Source organism: Gossypium arboreum, chromosome 1 (genome assembly GCF_025698485.1).
Source record: "Gossypium arboreum isolate Shixiya-1 chromosome 1, ASM2569848v2, whole genome shotgun sequence".
NCBI lineage: Eukaryota > Viridiplantae > Streptophyta > Magnoliopsida > Malvales > Malvaceae > Gossypium > Gossypium arboreum.
In genome coordinates, this window is record NC_069070.1 from 96,445,948 (window position 1) to 96,460,102 (window position 14,155).

The window sequence follows — 14,155 nt, forward strand, 5'->3', positions numbered from 1 at the left end:
TAGCCATGTGATATGGCTTGATATGGTTATGTTTATGTTTTTGATTTTGGTATATGAAATGTGATGCAAGATGATCTATTTGATATGTTCTTTAATGGCTAAAAGAAATGGTAAGTTTGGCAAGTTTTGGTGTGAGATTTGGTCATGAGTTTAGAGATTATGAAACCATATGTTTGATATGATCTGGTCTTACGTTTTGGCACAATTGAGTTGAGTTTATGAGCATGTAAATGGTTGATAATGTTATGCCATGAATGAAGTATGGTTTGGTATAGAAATTGGCTGAAGTTGTTGTGTATATATTCTTGGTTTGGTGTTTGTAGGTTTGACCTAATTGGGGTGGTAAGTTGGCTATTCAAATGGCCTATTTTTGTCCATATGAGCAGAGACACGGGCGTGTGTCTCAACCGTGTGTGACACACGGTCACGTTACACGGCCATGTGACCCCTGGGGTACCCTACGAATTAAAGTCAGTATACCCTCTAGTTTTGACATAGTCTAGACACATGGGCGTGTCTATTGGTCGTGTGTGTCACACGGACTGGTACACAGCCTGGGACATGGGGGTGTCTTGAGGCCATGTGGAGAAGTGAGTATGTATGCTCTATTTCGCTACGACTTAGACACGCGTGCGTGTCTAATGCCATGTGAGGCACACGGCCTGCTCATACGGGCGTGTGACCCTTGAAAAGTTGAAAATTTTTCGACATTTTGAATCTTTCATATGTTGTCAATTTGGTCCTGAATGCATGATTTAGACTTTTTATGCTAGTTTTAAATTCATATTGAATATGAATGGCTTATATTATTGAAATGAGATGGCATTTGATGTATGATTGTTCTGAAGTGAGTTACAAGTCTAGTAACGCCACTTAACCTATTCCGGCGATGGTTATGGGTTAGGGGTGTTACATTTTATTGGTATCAGAGCTATGGTTTAGTCGGTTCTAGGACTACCATAGCGTATGTGAGTCTAGCTATACATGCCATATTTTTGAATTGTGATAGTGTGATGAATCCTAACATTGAAATGTGCTTTTATGTAACGCCCCAAATTTGGGCCTAGAAGTATTGGGCCTTGAGTATGGGTCCGTAAGGAGGTTGTATATAAGCATTTAATTGTGTAAGGAAATGACACAATTAAATGTCTACTTTAGTGGTTAATGCCTCCGAGAAGTGTTGGAGAAATCTTGGGTTCAAACCTGGGCTTTAGCAAAAATTTTAGTTTTAAGTGAATAAAACCCTTGGTGCTTGGATGAAGGCCTTTTAAATTATTGTGGTAAATAAATGACACAAGGAAGCATGTGGTCTAGTGGTTGTGGCGTCATTAAGGTTGCAAGGGAGCCTGGGTTTAAGTCTTGGCTCTTGCAATTTATTTTGGTTTTTCTTTTCAAGGAACCTGGACTTTGGCCTATAGACCTTATAATTAATTGAGGCTAAAATGGTGACACAAAGAGCCTTATGGTGCAATGGCAAGGTGGTGTGTTGTGTAACTGTGAGGCCTAAGGTTCAAGTCTTGGGATGCGCAACGGGGTATTTATTTTATTGTTTGAGCTGTGTAGGAGGTGGAGTTGGACTGGAACTCTGTGAATGAAGTGGTCATATAAAAATAAGGAATTTTCCTAATGGTTAAAAGTAATCCCACATCGGGAAGCTAACATGGGAATTGGTGAGAAGCTGGCTTTAAATCGAGCGCAAAACAGATGAGTTGGTGAGGGAAAAAGTGATTAAGACTCAATGCAGGATGTGCCAAGGTCAGTGATCGTGGACTCCGACGCGTTCTCATAAACAGGTGCGTATTCACGCCCTTCTTTGTTGGAAATCGACAAAAGCTGAAAAGCTGAAACTTCAGAATTTAAGGCCTCACGAGCGTGCAACCGCTCGTGGGGTAAACCGAGCCCACAAACCATGGGCGATAGACTGTAGAGGCCACCACGAGCTTTCTCGTGTACTGGGCCTTGATGGGCCAAATGGACCCAATGGGCCCCGTAGGCCCGCTTGTGTAAATCTAACTGATAGGTGAGAAGTAGTTGGGCTTGTCATGTCATGTGCATGGCATAGGCCGTTAAGGGCCTTGATGGGCCGTGTGGGCCCAATGGGCCGTGTGGGCCTAATGGGCTCGTGGGCCCTGCACGAATTAAATTTGCGATAAGTGATGAATATTGGACTGCGCTATGTAGGTCACATAGCCATAATTGAATTTGGGCTAATTGGGCTACACGAGCTGTGGGCCCACTTGGGCCGAGTAATGGGCTTTTGGCCCATTTACATTGTTATGATCATTTAGGTTATCTGTGTCACTGAGGCGACTGTAGACCTTCGGAAAGGTCGTTATTTGAGCTGAAACCCCAATATTGGTAAAATTATCAAAATACCTTTGTAGTGTAAAATTACCGTAATACCCCTGTATGGTAGAATGACAATTATGACTTATGTTCCGTATGACTAATGTGCTTATGATTTACATATATGATTGTACTGAGTATGATTTTGCATAGGCGCAATATTTATGACATGACATAATGCATGGGGTTGGGTTATTATGGACGGAGGAAGTGTACGGCCTGTAGTCATTCTGTATAAGGCTTTAGCCTTTCTGTTATACTTATGGCTTATGGCCGTTCTGTTAACTGGCAGCGTTGCTGTGATATTTACGGCCTTTAGTCCTGCCTACGGCGTTGAGCCGTCCTGTCTATGGTGTTGAGTCGTTCTATTGACTTAGTGCTGCAACCGGTGCTAAGCTTGGTGTGTTGGTTGGGTGGGTAGATTTTATCCCCACATGGTGTGTTGGTTAGTACGGGTGGTGTGTTGGTTGGACTGGGCTACTGATCTATCTGCATATCTGCATCTGATACTGATTCTGTACTGGGCTTAGGCCTACCTGATTCTGTTAATGGGCTAGGCCCAACTGTTACTAATTTTATGAATGGGCTAGGCCCAATTGATTCTAATAGGGTTGAGACCCAAGTGAAATTGTACTGGGCTTTGGCCTACACACATTATTCTATTACTGTAATGGGCTCCGGCCCAGACTGATTTTGAATTCTATCTATTTATTAACTCTTTTAGTTTAGGAGGGGATTACATACTGAGTTTTCATAAACTCACCCCGTTTATTAACTGTGCAGGTAATCCCCAACATTTGGAGGTTCGGTGCTGCGAGGGACTCGGAGGTGGCCACAGACCTGCTATTGTTTTCGATTTTCTTTTGAGTTATCTATTTACAAGTACTTATATTTAATCTGGGTTGTAACAAGGCCTCTTCTAATTTCTGGTTCTAAATTTGGAATTTTATATATTTTTTTATAACTGGAGTAGAACACGGTATTCTTTTCCAAAACAATAACTATTTTTTAAAATATCACGTTTTCGTAAAACTTTAAACTAAGCTTCCGTAGCAAATAAAGTTTTAAAGGTAAAAATGTTTTACAAGAGAATGACTTTTAATAAACCAATGGAAAATAAGGTTTTCACAAAGTTTTAAAATAGCCAGAGGTTCTAAATAGCAATAAGGGTTTTCAATGAGAACATGGTTTTCGAAAACCACTTCAATGTGACACGCCAGATTTTTGCCATAGTGTCTCGGCCAGGTTTGGGGTGTTACATTTAGTGGTATCAGAGTTAAGTTGCAAAACTCGACTGTGGAATGAGTTTTAAAATTTGATTTTTGAAAGAATTGTTTCAAAAAGGTTTAAAAAGATTTGAAGTATTTGAAATGTTTTTTTGAATATTTTCCTGAAAGTGTGGTTATCGAGTATCCGACGCCGAATCCGTAAGTTTTCTGTTAGACTGTACTTAAAGTTAAATTTAGTATTTATTCATTGTATGTTCTAGAAATCAGATTTTTTAAGTTAGCAACAGTACTGTGATGGATTCCGAAGGCAAGCAAGATCGCGAGGAGTTGCCCGTGGCCACAGAACATGAGATGGTTCAGGAAACTACAGTCAAGGTAAGTTCGCCAACTTCGGGTAACAATAACCCGGAGCTTGGTACGGAGGCACTGACCCGGTTGGTAAGGGAGGTGCTAGAAGAAGTGTTCGAGGCAAGAGTTAAGGCGTATGGTGAAACACTTCAGGCTAGGCATTTGAAGAGTAGCAGGAAGAGGGATCATAGTCCTCTGAAGCAGGAGCCTCGTTCAGTGAAACGCATTAAGATGCGTCAGAACTTTCTGGCTTGCAAGTGTTGCAAGAGGCGCCATCTGGGCGAATACTAGAGGAAGTCAGGAGCGTGTCTCATATACGGGTCCAAGGAGCATCGGGTTCGACATTGCACAGTTCTTTTTAAGTCAGGTGTGTTTTGTTTGGATGTGATGTTTGAATATAAAAATTGTTTGCATGTGTGGTAAATATCTGTTTGCTTCTGTAGTTAGATGTTTGGTTAGGTGTGAGAGGTTTTGAGATTAAGTTAAAAGTGTATTAGTGTAGTTTGGAATTAGAGTGCGCAGCAGGAGCGTAGTGATGTAGATTAAGCTAAGCACTTGTTCAGATAGTTGGAAATTTCGAGGACAAAATTTCTTTAAGGGGGTAGAATTGTAACGCCCCGAATTTGGGCCTAAAAGTATTGGGCCTTAAGTATGGGTCCTTAAGGAGGTTGTATATAAGCATTTAATTGTGCAAGGAAATGACACAATTAAATGTTTTCTTTGGTGGTTAATGGCTCTGAGAAGTGTTGGAGAAATCTTGGGTTCAGACCTAGATGCTTGGATGAAGGCCTTTTAAATTATTGTGGTAAATAAATGACACAAGAAAGCATGAAGTCTAGTGGTTGTGGCGTCATTAAGGTTGCAAGGGAGCCCAGGTTCAAGTCTTGGCTCTAGCAATTTATTTTGGTTTTTCTTTTAAAGGAACCTGGACTTTGGCCTATAGACCTAATAATTAATTGAGGCTAAAATGGAGACACAAAGAGCCTTGTGGTTAGTGGCAAGGTGGTGTGTTGTGTAACTGTGAGGTCTAAGGATTTAAGTCTTGGGGTGCACAATGGGGTATTTATTTTGCTGTTTGAGCTATGTAGGAGGTGGAGTTGGACTGGAACTCTGTGGTTGAAGTGGTCATATAAATATAAGGAATTTTCCTAATGGTTGAAAGTAATCCCACATCGGGAAGCTAACATGGGAATTGGTGAGAAGCTGGCCTTAAATAGAGTGCGAACCAGATGAGTTGGTAAGGGAAAAAGTGATTATGACTCAATGCAGGATGTGCCAAGGTTAGTGATCGTAGACTTCGACGCGTTCTCATAAACAGGTGTGTATTGACGCCCTTCTTTGTTGGAAATCGGCAAAAGCTGAAAAGCCAAACTTCGGCATTTGAGGCCTCACGAGCGTGTGATTGCTCGTGAGGTAAATCGAGCCCACAAACCATGGGCGATAGGCTGTAGAGGCCACCATGAGCTTCTCGTACAGTGGGCCTCGATAGGTCAAATGGACCCAATGGGCCCCGTGGGCCTGCTTATGTAAATCTAACTGATAGGTGGGAAGTAGTTGGGCTTGTCATGTCATGTGCATGGCATAGGCCGTTAAGGACCTCGATGGGCCGAAATAGGCCGTGTGGGCCCAATGGCTTGTGGGCCCTACACGGATTAAATTCCCAATAAGTGATGAATATTGGACTGCGCTATGTAGGTCACATCGTCATAATTGAATTTGGGCTAATTTGGCCACACGAGTGTATGGCCCCACTTGGGCAGAGTAATGGGCCTTGGGGCCATTTACACTGTTATGATCATTTAGGTTATCTGTGTCTTTGGCGCAACTGTAGACCTTCAGAGAGGTCTTATCTAAGCTGAGACCCCAATATTGGTAAAATTACTGAAATACCCTTGTAGTGTAAAATTACCGTAATACCCCTGTATGGTAGAATGACGATTATGCCTTATGTTTCATATGACTGATGTGCTTATGATTTACATATATGATTGTACTGAGTATGATTTTGCATACACGTAATATTTATTACATGACATACTGCATTGGGTTGGGTTATTATGGACGGAGGAAGTGTACGACCTGTAGCTGTTCTGTATAAGGCTTTAGCCTTTTTGTGATACTTATGGCTTATAGTCGTTTTATTAACTGGAAGCGTTGCTATGATATTTACATCCTTCAGCCGTCCTGTCTACGGCGTTGAGCCGTCTTGTTGACTTAGTGCCGCAACTGGTGCTAAGCTTGGTATGTTGGTTGGGTGGGTCAATTTTATCCCCACAGGGTGTGTTGGTTGGTACGGGTGGTGTGTTGGTTGGACTGGGTTGGGAATCTATCTGCATATCTCATCGATCTCGATTACGTAATAGGTTTAGGCCCACCGATTACATTAATGGTCTAGGCCCAATCATTCGATTTTGAGAATGGGCTAGGCCCAATTAATTACGATGAGTTTGAGACCCAAGTGAAATTGTACTGGGCTTTGGCTGTGGCAATCCTAATTGAACCCTAGTCGAATGTGGTTTCGGGGCCACAAGACCGAGTCCCAAAATTTATTTAAAATTTGGTTGCATATCCTCTATGTGTATTAGTGCATGTGTGAAAATTTGATGTTTTAATTTAGACTTATGAATGTGAATTTCATGTGATTGACTTAGTTGAGAACTTAAGAAAATATGATAGGGGAATATGTAAGGATCAAATAATAACAAAGTGAGGAAACTTGGGTTTGCATGTCAAATTGCCCAAAAACTCAAGTAGTGGCTGGCCAAGCCATGATGCCCCATCCACTAGGTTGAATTTCAATGCAATTCTTTTATTAGTTAACAATTGAAATAAAATGATGTGTGGAAATGCATCAAATATCATATCGAATATCATACGAGATGTCAATGGAGGCTTGGCTAGTTGAGAGCATGTAATGATAAATGTGCGTGAAATTATAGCATAGTCGGTATGGATGGAGTACCTAATCTTGCACTATTTGTTTTCTTTTATGATACTTTATAAATGGACTGGCGATGTAATGCTTATGACTTCTTGAGTTATATACTCATTTGGTGTGTTTATTTGTCACTTATTTAGGTTCCTTTGATCCATTTTTGTGTGCTCGGGACCATCGTCAAGTCATCACACCAGCTTGCAACTTTTGGTATCTTCTTCTTAGTTGGTCTAAGAGAACATTTCGCATGTATAGGCTATTATGTTTTGTTTGAACTTTGGTATGTATACTTTTAGCCATGCGAAAATGGCATAAATGTTAAGTTGGATTTGGTCTTATGATACTTAGTTATAAGTAATAGTTAAAGTCTATTTGATTATTATGCCGTTTGTCATGGCTAATCATTTCCGGTGTTACACTCATGATATGGTTATTGAGTAGTAAGGAAATGCTTGGTAATGATTAGCCTTTGGTATGGCTAGTCATGATCATACTTGGTGATATGTATGTTAAATTACTCTAATAATAGATGCAGACAGCAGTAGTGATGTGAAATTGAAAAATCACTAAAAATAGTAGAAATGGAATTAAACAATGAATAAATTATGTAATCGAAGCTGGATGAGTCTATTTTCATATGGAAGAAACGAAATGACCATATGAGCTATATTGTATGAGATGTTTAAATTATTGTGAAACAGGGCCAGAGCAATTTCTGGATCCCCTGTTCTGACTTTATAAATTCACCATAAATTTTTTAGAGATAGTTAGAAGTCATCCTTTATATGTGCAGATTCATTATTGAGTCTAGGTTCATTAGAGAGAAGCGGCATAGGCATTGAAGCCCTGTGTTGGGAGATATCTAAGTCGTAATGCTCAGAGGTCAGAGTAGTCAAACCCTGAAATAGGGGAGACTTTAACAAATAAACTGTACTAATTGGCCCAACCAAAAATTCTAAAAAAATTTTATTAGATATATATATGAGTCTAGTATTAGAAAAAATTTACGAAATTTGATTTTGAGTTTTGGAACTCAAGATACGAATTTTTAAGTGACTATAACGCAGATTGACAGCTTGTTTGGGAGTTTTAAAATAAATTGTTTGAGCTGTATAAATGATGAATTAAGCCCGATAACACCTCGTATTCGACCCCAGTGTCGGCCACGATTTTGGGGTGTTACATTTTTATTGGTATCAGAGCTATGGTTTAGTCGGTTCTAGGACTACCATAGCGCGTATGAGTCTAGCTATACATGCCTTAGTGTTTAATAGTGTGATGACTTCTGACGGCTAAAATTTTTGTTTTGATTAGTAAATGGATCCCGGTTTAGAGAGAACCTTAGCGGATGACGTTGAAAGTGTAGCGGCTAGTCCTGCGTAAGGGACACCGCTTGTTGAACCTCAGTCATCTGCGAATAATCAAGATGAGGGGGCAAAACAAGCCTTCTTTACTATGATGAACGAGTGGGTCGCACAATATGCCCGCACTAATCCGGCTGCCCAACCATTCCCGAATTTAGATAATCCACCCCAGGAGCCTATAATGCCATCAACTAGTGATCCTGTAAGGCCGAGTAAACCACCTGTAGACTTGATTAGGAAGCGCGGGGCTGAGGAATTCAGAGCCATAGTTACTGATGATGCTGAAAGGGCCGAGTTCTGGCTTGATAACACCATCCGAGTTTTTGATGAACTGTCCTGCACACCTGATGAGTGTTTAAAGTGTGCTATATCTTTGTTGCGAGACTCAGCCTACTATTGGTGGAGGACCTTGATTACCATAGTCCCGAAGGAACGAGTTACTTGGGATTTCTTTCAAACGGAGTTTCAAAAAAAATATATTAGCCAACGGTTCATCGATCAAAATCGTAAGGAATTCTTGGAACTTAAACAAGGCCGCATGACAGTATCTGAATACGAACGTGAGTTCGTAAGACTTAGTCGATATGCTCGGGAGTGTGTAGCTGATGAAATCGCTATGTGCAAAAGATTTAAGGAAGGATTGAATGAAGATTTAAAGCTACTAGTGGGTATTTTAGAGATAAAAGAATTTGTAACACTAGTTGAACGAGCTTGCAAGGCGGAAGAACTTGGAAAGGAGAAAAAAGAAGGCAGAATCTGAAGCTAGAGACTTTCGTAAAAGATCAACGAGTAAAAATTCATTCTCGGCTATAAAGAAGTTCAGGGAGGACACTCACAAACCAAGACGCATCGGGGAATTTCTATTAGGACACAACCATTAATGAGACTCCGAGCTACTTGGTTGCTAGTGTGGGTAACCATCGCCAAGAAAACCACGAATGTCCACAATGTGGAAGACGACACATAGGTGAATGTTGGGGTAAGTCCACTAACAGGTCTCACATGATGCGGTTCAAGGATCACTTCATTAGAGATTGCACGAATTTGATGAGAAAAATAAGATGCAAGGTGCAAGACCTAGTGGAACAACGGCTAGGGTAGACCACCAAGGATTTCGGGAGGTAGGGTGGTAGTCGAAGGGACTTTTGATACTACTGTTCGATCTGAGACCCGTACTCCTGCTAGAGCATATGCCATCCGTGCACGAGAGGAAGCATCCTCCCCTGATGTTATCACTGGTACTTTCACTCGTTTTGATCCTAGCGTAATTGCATTAATCAACCCCGGCTCTACTCATTCTTATGTATGTGAGACTTTAGCATCCAACAAGACTCTACCTATTGAGTCTACTGAGTTCGTAATTTGAGTGTCAAATCCTTTGGGTCAATATGCGCTTGTTGACAAAGTGTGTAAGAGATGCCCTCTAATAATCCGAGAATCCTGTTTTCCGGCTGATTTGATGCTTTTACCATTTGATGAATTTGATGTTATTCTTGGTATGGACTGGTTGACCGTATATGACGCAGTGGTGAGTTGCAAAAGAAAAGCCATTGATTTAAGGGGGCAAATAATGAGATAGTCCGAGTTGAGTCTCTCGATTTAAGGGAGTGCCGAGAATAATATCCTCAATGATCGCCGAGATATGTGAGGAAGGGTGTGAAACATATCTTGCGTATGTATTTGATAGCAAAGAGACGGAAAGGAAACTCGAATCGGTACCAGTGGTATGTGAGTATTCAGATGTTTTTCCTGAGGAGTTACTGGGGTTGCCACCTGTTCGAGAGGTAGAATTTGGCATCAAACTTGTACCTGGTACCACGCCAATCTCGATAACCCCGTATCGTATGGCATTAACGGAATTAAAGGAATTGAAAATTCAGTTGCAAGAATTGACGGATAAAGGTTTTGCTCGACCGAGTTTTTCACCATGGGGTGCACCAGTATTGTTTATGAAAAAGAAGGACCGAACCATGAGGTTGTGCATCGACTATCGTCAGTTGAATAAAGTAACAATAAAGAATAAATATCCGTTACAGCGTATTGATGATTTGTTTGATCAATTGAAGGGAGCCTCAGTGTTTTCAAAGATAGATTTGAGGTCGGTTTATTATCAGTTGAGAGTTAGAGACTCAGACATACCCAAAACTGCTTTTAGAATGAGATATGGTCACTACGAATTCTTAGTGATGCCGTTTGGGCTTACTAATGCTCTTGCGATATTCATGGATTTAATGAATCGAATTTTTAGACAATACTTGGATCGGTTTGTGGTTGTGTTTATTGATGATATTTTAATTTATTCCCAAGATGAAGCTGAACATGCCGAGCATTTGAGATTAGTATTACAGATTTTACGAGACAAGCAGTTATACGTGAAATTCAGTAAATGCAAATTTTGGTTGAGAGAGGTTAGCTTTTTGGGGCACGTCGTATCCGCATTGGGAATTAGAGTTGATCCGAACAAAATTTCGGCCATACTCGATTGGAAACCTCCGAGGAATGTTACTGAAGTTAGGAGCTTTTTGGGACTTGCCGGATGCTACCGACAGTTTCTAAAAGGTTTTTCGATTATAGCTGCACCGTTGACAAAACTACTTCAAAAAGATGTTGAGTTTGAATGGTCAGAAAGCTGTCAGGAAAGTTTCGATCGACTAAAAACCTGTTTAACTGAAGCTCCAGTGCTAGTACAGTCGGAGTCCGGTAAAGAGTTTGTCATTTATAGTGATGCATCCTTGCTTGGGCTAGGGTGTGTGTTGATGCAGGAAGATCGAGTTGTGGCTTACGCGTCGAGATAATTAAAGCCGCATGAGAGAAACTATCCGACCCATGATCTTGAATTAGCGGCCATAGTGTTCGCCTTGAAAATATGGCGACATTACTTGTTTGGAGAAAGGTGTCATATTTACTCGGACCACAAAAGTCTTAAATATTTGATGACTCAAAGAGATCTGAATATACGACAAAGATGCTGGCTTGAATTGTTGAAAGATTATGAACTTATCATTGATTATCACCCAGGCAAGGCTAACGTGGTTGCCGATGCTTTAAGTCATAAAGCGCTATTTGCTTTGAGATCGATGAATGTTCACTTGTCCGTCTCACCCGATAATGTGCTAGTAGCTGAATTAAAGGCCAAACCATTATGGATTCGTCAAATATTTGAATCCCAGAAAGTCGACGATGCATTGGTTGCTAAAAAAGTTGAGTGTGATTCGAATGAGGAATCGGAGTTTCGGATTGATGACAATGATTGCTTGATGTTCAAGAGCCAATTATGCGTTCCAAGAAATTCGAAACTTATTTTGATGATTTTGAATGAGGCTCATAATAGCCGAATGTCTATCCATCCGGGTAGCACGAAAATGTACAATGATTTGAAACGTCAGTTTTGGTGGCCTGGTATGAAACGAGACATTTCTGACTTTGTGTCGAAGTGTTTGATATGTCAACAAGTGAAAGCAGAATGTCAAGTGCCTTCGGGATTACTTGACCAATCATGATACCCGAATGGAAATGGGATCGGTAACAATGGATTTTGTACCGGTTTACCATTGACACGTAATATGAAAGACTCGGTCAGGTTATCGTTGATAGATTGACAAAGACTGCTCATTTTATCCCTGTCCGTACAGATTTTTCGCTCGATAAATTGGCAGAATTATATGTCTCCCAAGTTGTCCGATTGCATGGGGTACCTATTTCTATCGTGTCGAATAGAGACCCAAGATTTACATCACGATTTTGGAAGAAATTACAAGGAGCATTGGGTACCAAGATGCATTTTAGCACCGCATTTCATCCCCAAACCGATGGTCAAGCCGAACGGGTAATTCAGATACTCGAGGATATGTTGAGATGTTGCATCCTTGAGTTTAGTGGCTCATGGGAACGGCATTTACCTTTGATTGAATTCGCTTACAACAATAGTTTTCAATCAAGCATTAAGATGGCACCTTACGAGGCTTTGTACGGTCGTAAATGCTGTACACCGTTGTTTTGGACTGAGCTCGGTGAGAGTAAAATTTTCAGAGTTGATTTGATTAAAGATGCTGAGCAGAAAGTAAAAATATTTCGTGAAAGTCTGAAGGCAGCTTCAGATCATCAGAAGTCGTACGCGGATTTGAAACGAAAAGACATTGAGTATCAGGTGGGAGATAAAGTGTTTCTAAAAGTTTCGCCTTGGAAGAAGATACTCAGATTTGTCCGTAAGGGCAAATTGAGTCCGAGTTTCATTGGGCCGTATGAAATATCCGAATGAGTTGGTCCAGTTGCATATAGATTGATTTTACCCCCCGAACTTGAAAAGATTCATAACGTTTTTCATGTCTTGATGCTTCGACGATATAGGTCCGATCCATCACACATAATTACTCCATCTGAGATCGAGATTCAATCTGATTTGAGTTACGAGGAAGAACCGGTTCGCATTCTAACACGTGAAGTAAAAGAATTGCGAAATAAGAAAATCCCATTAGTGAAGGTACTGTGGCATAAACATGGGGTCGAAGAAGCTACTTGGGAGCTCGAGGATTCGGTGAAAGAACGTTATCCAAATTTATTCGCTGATAAGATTTTCGGGGACGAAAATTTTTGAGTGAGGGAGAGTTGTGACAGTCCTAATTCGACCCTAGTCGGAATGTGGTTTCGGGGCCACAAGACCGAGTCCCAAAATTTATTTAAAATTTGGTTGCATATCCTCTATGTGTATTAGTGCATGTGTGAAAATTTGATGTTTTAATTTAGACTTATGAATGTGAATTTCATGTGATTGACTTAGTTGAGAACTTAAGAAAATATGATAGGGGAATATGTAAGGATCAAATAATAACAAAGTGAGGAAACTTGGGTTTGCATGTCAAATTGCCCAAAAACCCAAGTAGTGGCCAGCCAAGCCATGATGCCCCATCCACTAGGTTGAATTTCAATGCAATTCTTTTATTAGTTAACAATTAAAATAAAATGATGTGTGGAAATGCATCAAATATCATATCGAATATCATACGAGATGTCAATGGAGGCTTGGCTAGTTGAGAGCATGTAATGTTAAATGTGCGTGAAATTTTAGCATAGTCGGTATGGATGGAGTACCTAATCTTGCACTATTTGTTTTCTTTTATGATACTTTATAAATGGACGGCAGTGTAATGCTTATGACTTACTGAGTTATATACTCATTTGGTGTGTTTATTTGTCACTTATTTAGGTTCCTTTGATCCATTTTTGTGTGCTCGGGACCATCGTCGAAGTCATCACACCAGCTTGCAACTTTTTGGTATCTTCTTCTTAGTTGGTCTAAGAGAACATTTCGGCATGTATAGGCTATTATGTTTTGTTTGAACTTTGGTATGTATACTTTTAGACATGCGAAAATGGCATAAATGTTAAGTTGGATTTGGTCTTATGATACTTAGTTATAAGTAATAGTTAAAGTCTATTTGATTATTATGCCATTTGTCATGGCTAATCATTTCCAGTGTTACACTCATGATATGGTTATTGAGTAGTAAGGAAATGCTTGGTAATGATTAGCCTTTGGTATGGCTAGTCATGATCATACTTGGTGATAAGTATGTTAAATTACTCTAATAATAGATGCAGACAGCAGTAGTGATGTGAAATTGAAAAATCACTAAAAATAGTAGAAATGGAATTAAATAATGAATAAATTATGTAATCTAATCTGGATGAGTCTATTTTCATATGGAAGAAACGAAACGACCATATGAGCTATATTTTATGAGATGTTTAAATTGTTGTGAAACAGGGCCAGAGCGATTTCTGGATCCCCTATTCTGACTTTGGAAATTCACCATAAATTTTGTAGAGATAATTAGAAGTCATAATTTATATGTGCAGATTCATTATTGAGTCTAGTTTCATTAGAGACAAGCGACATAGGCATTGAAGCCCTGTGTAGGGAGATATCTAAGTTG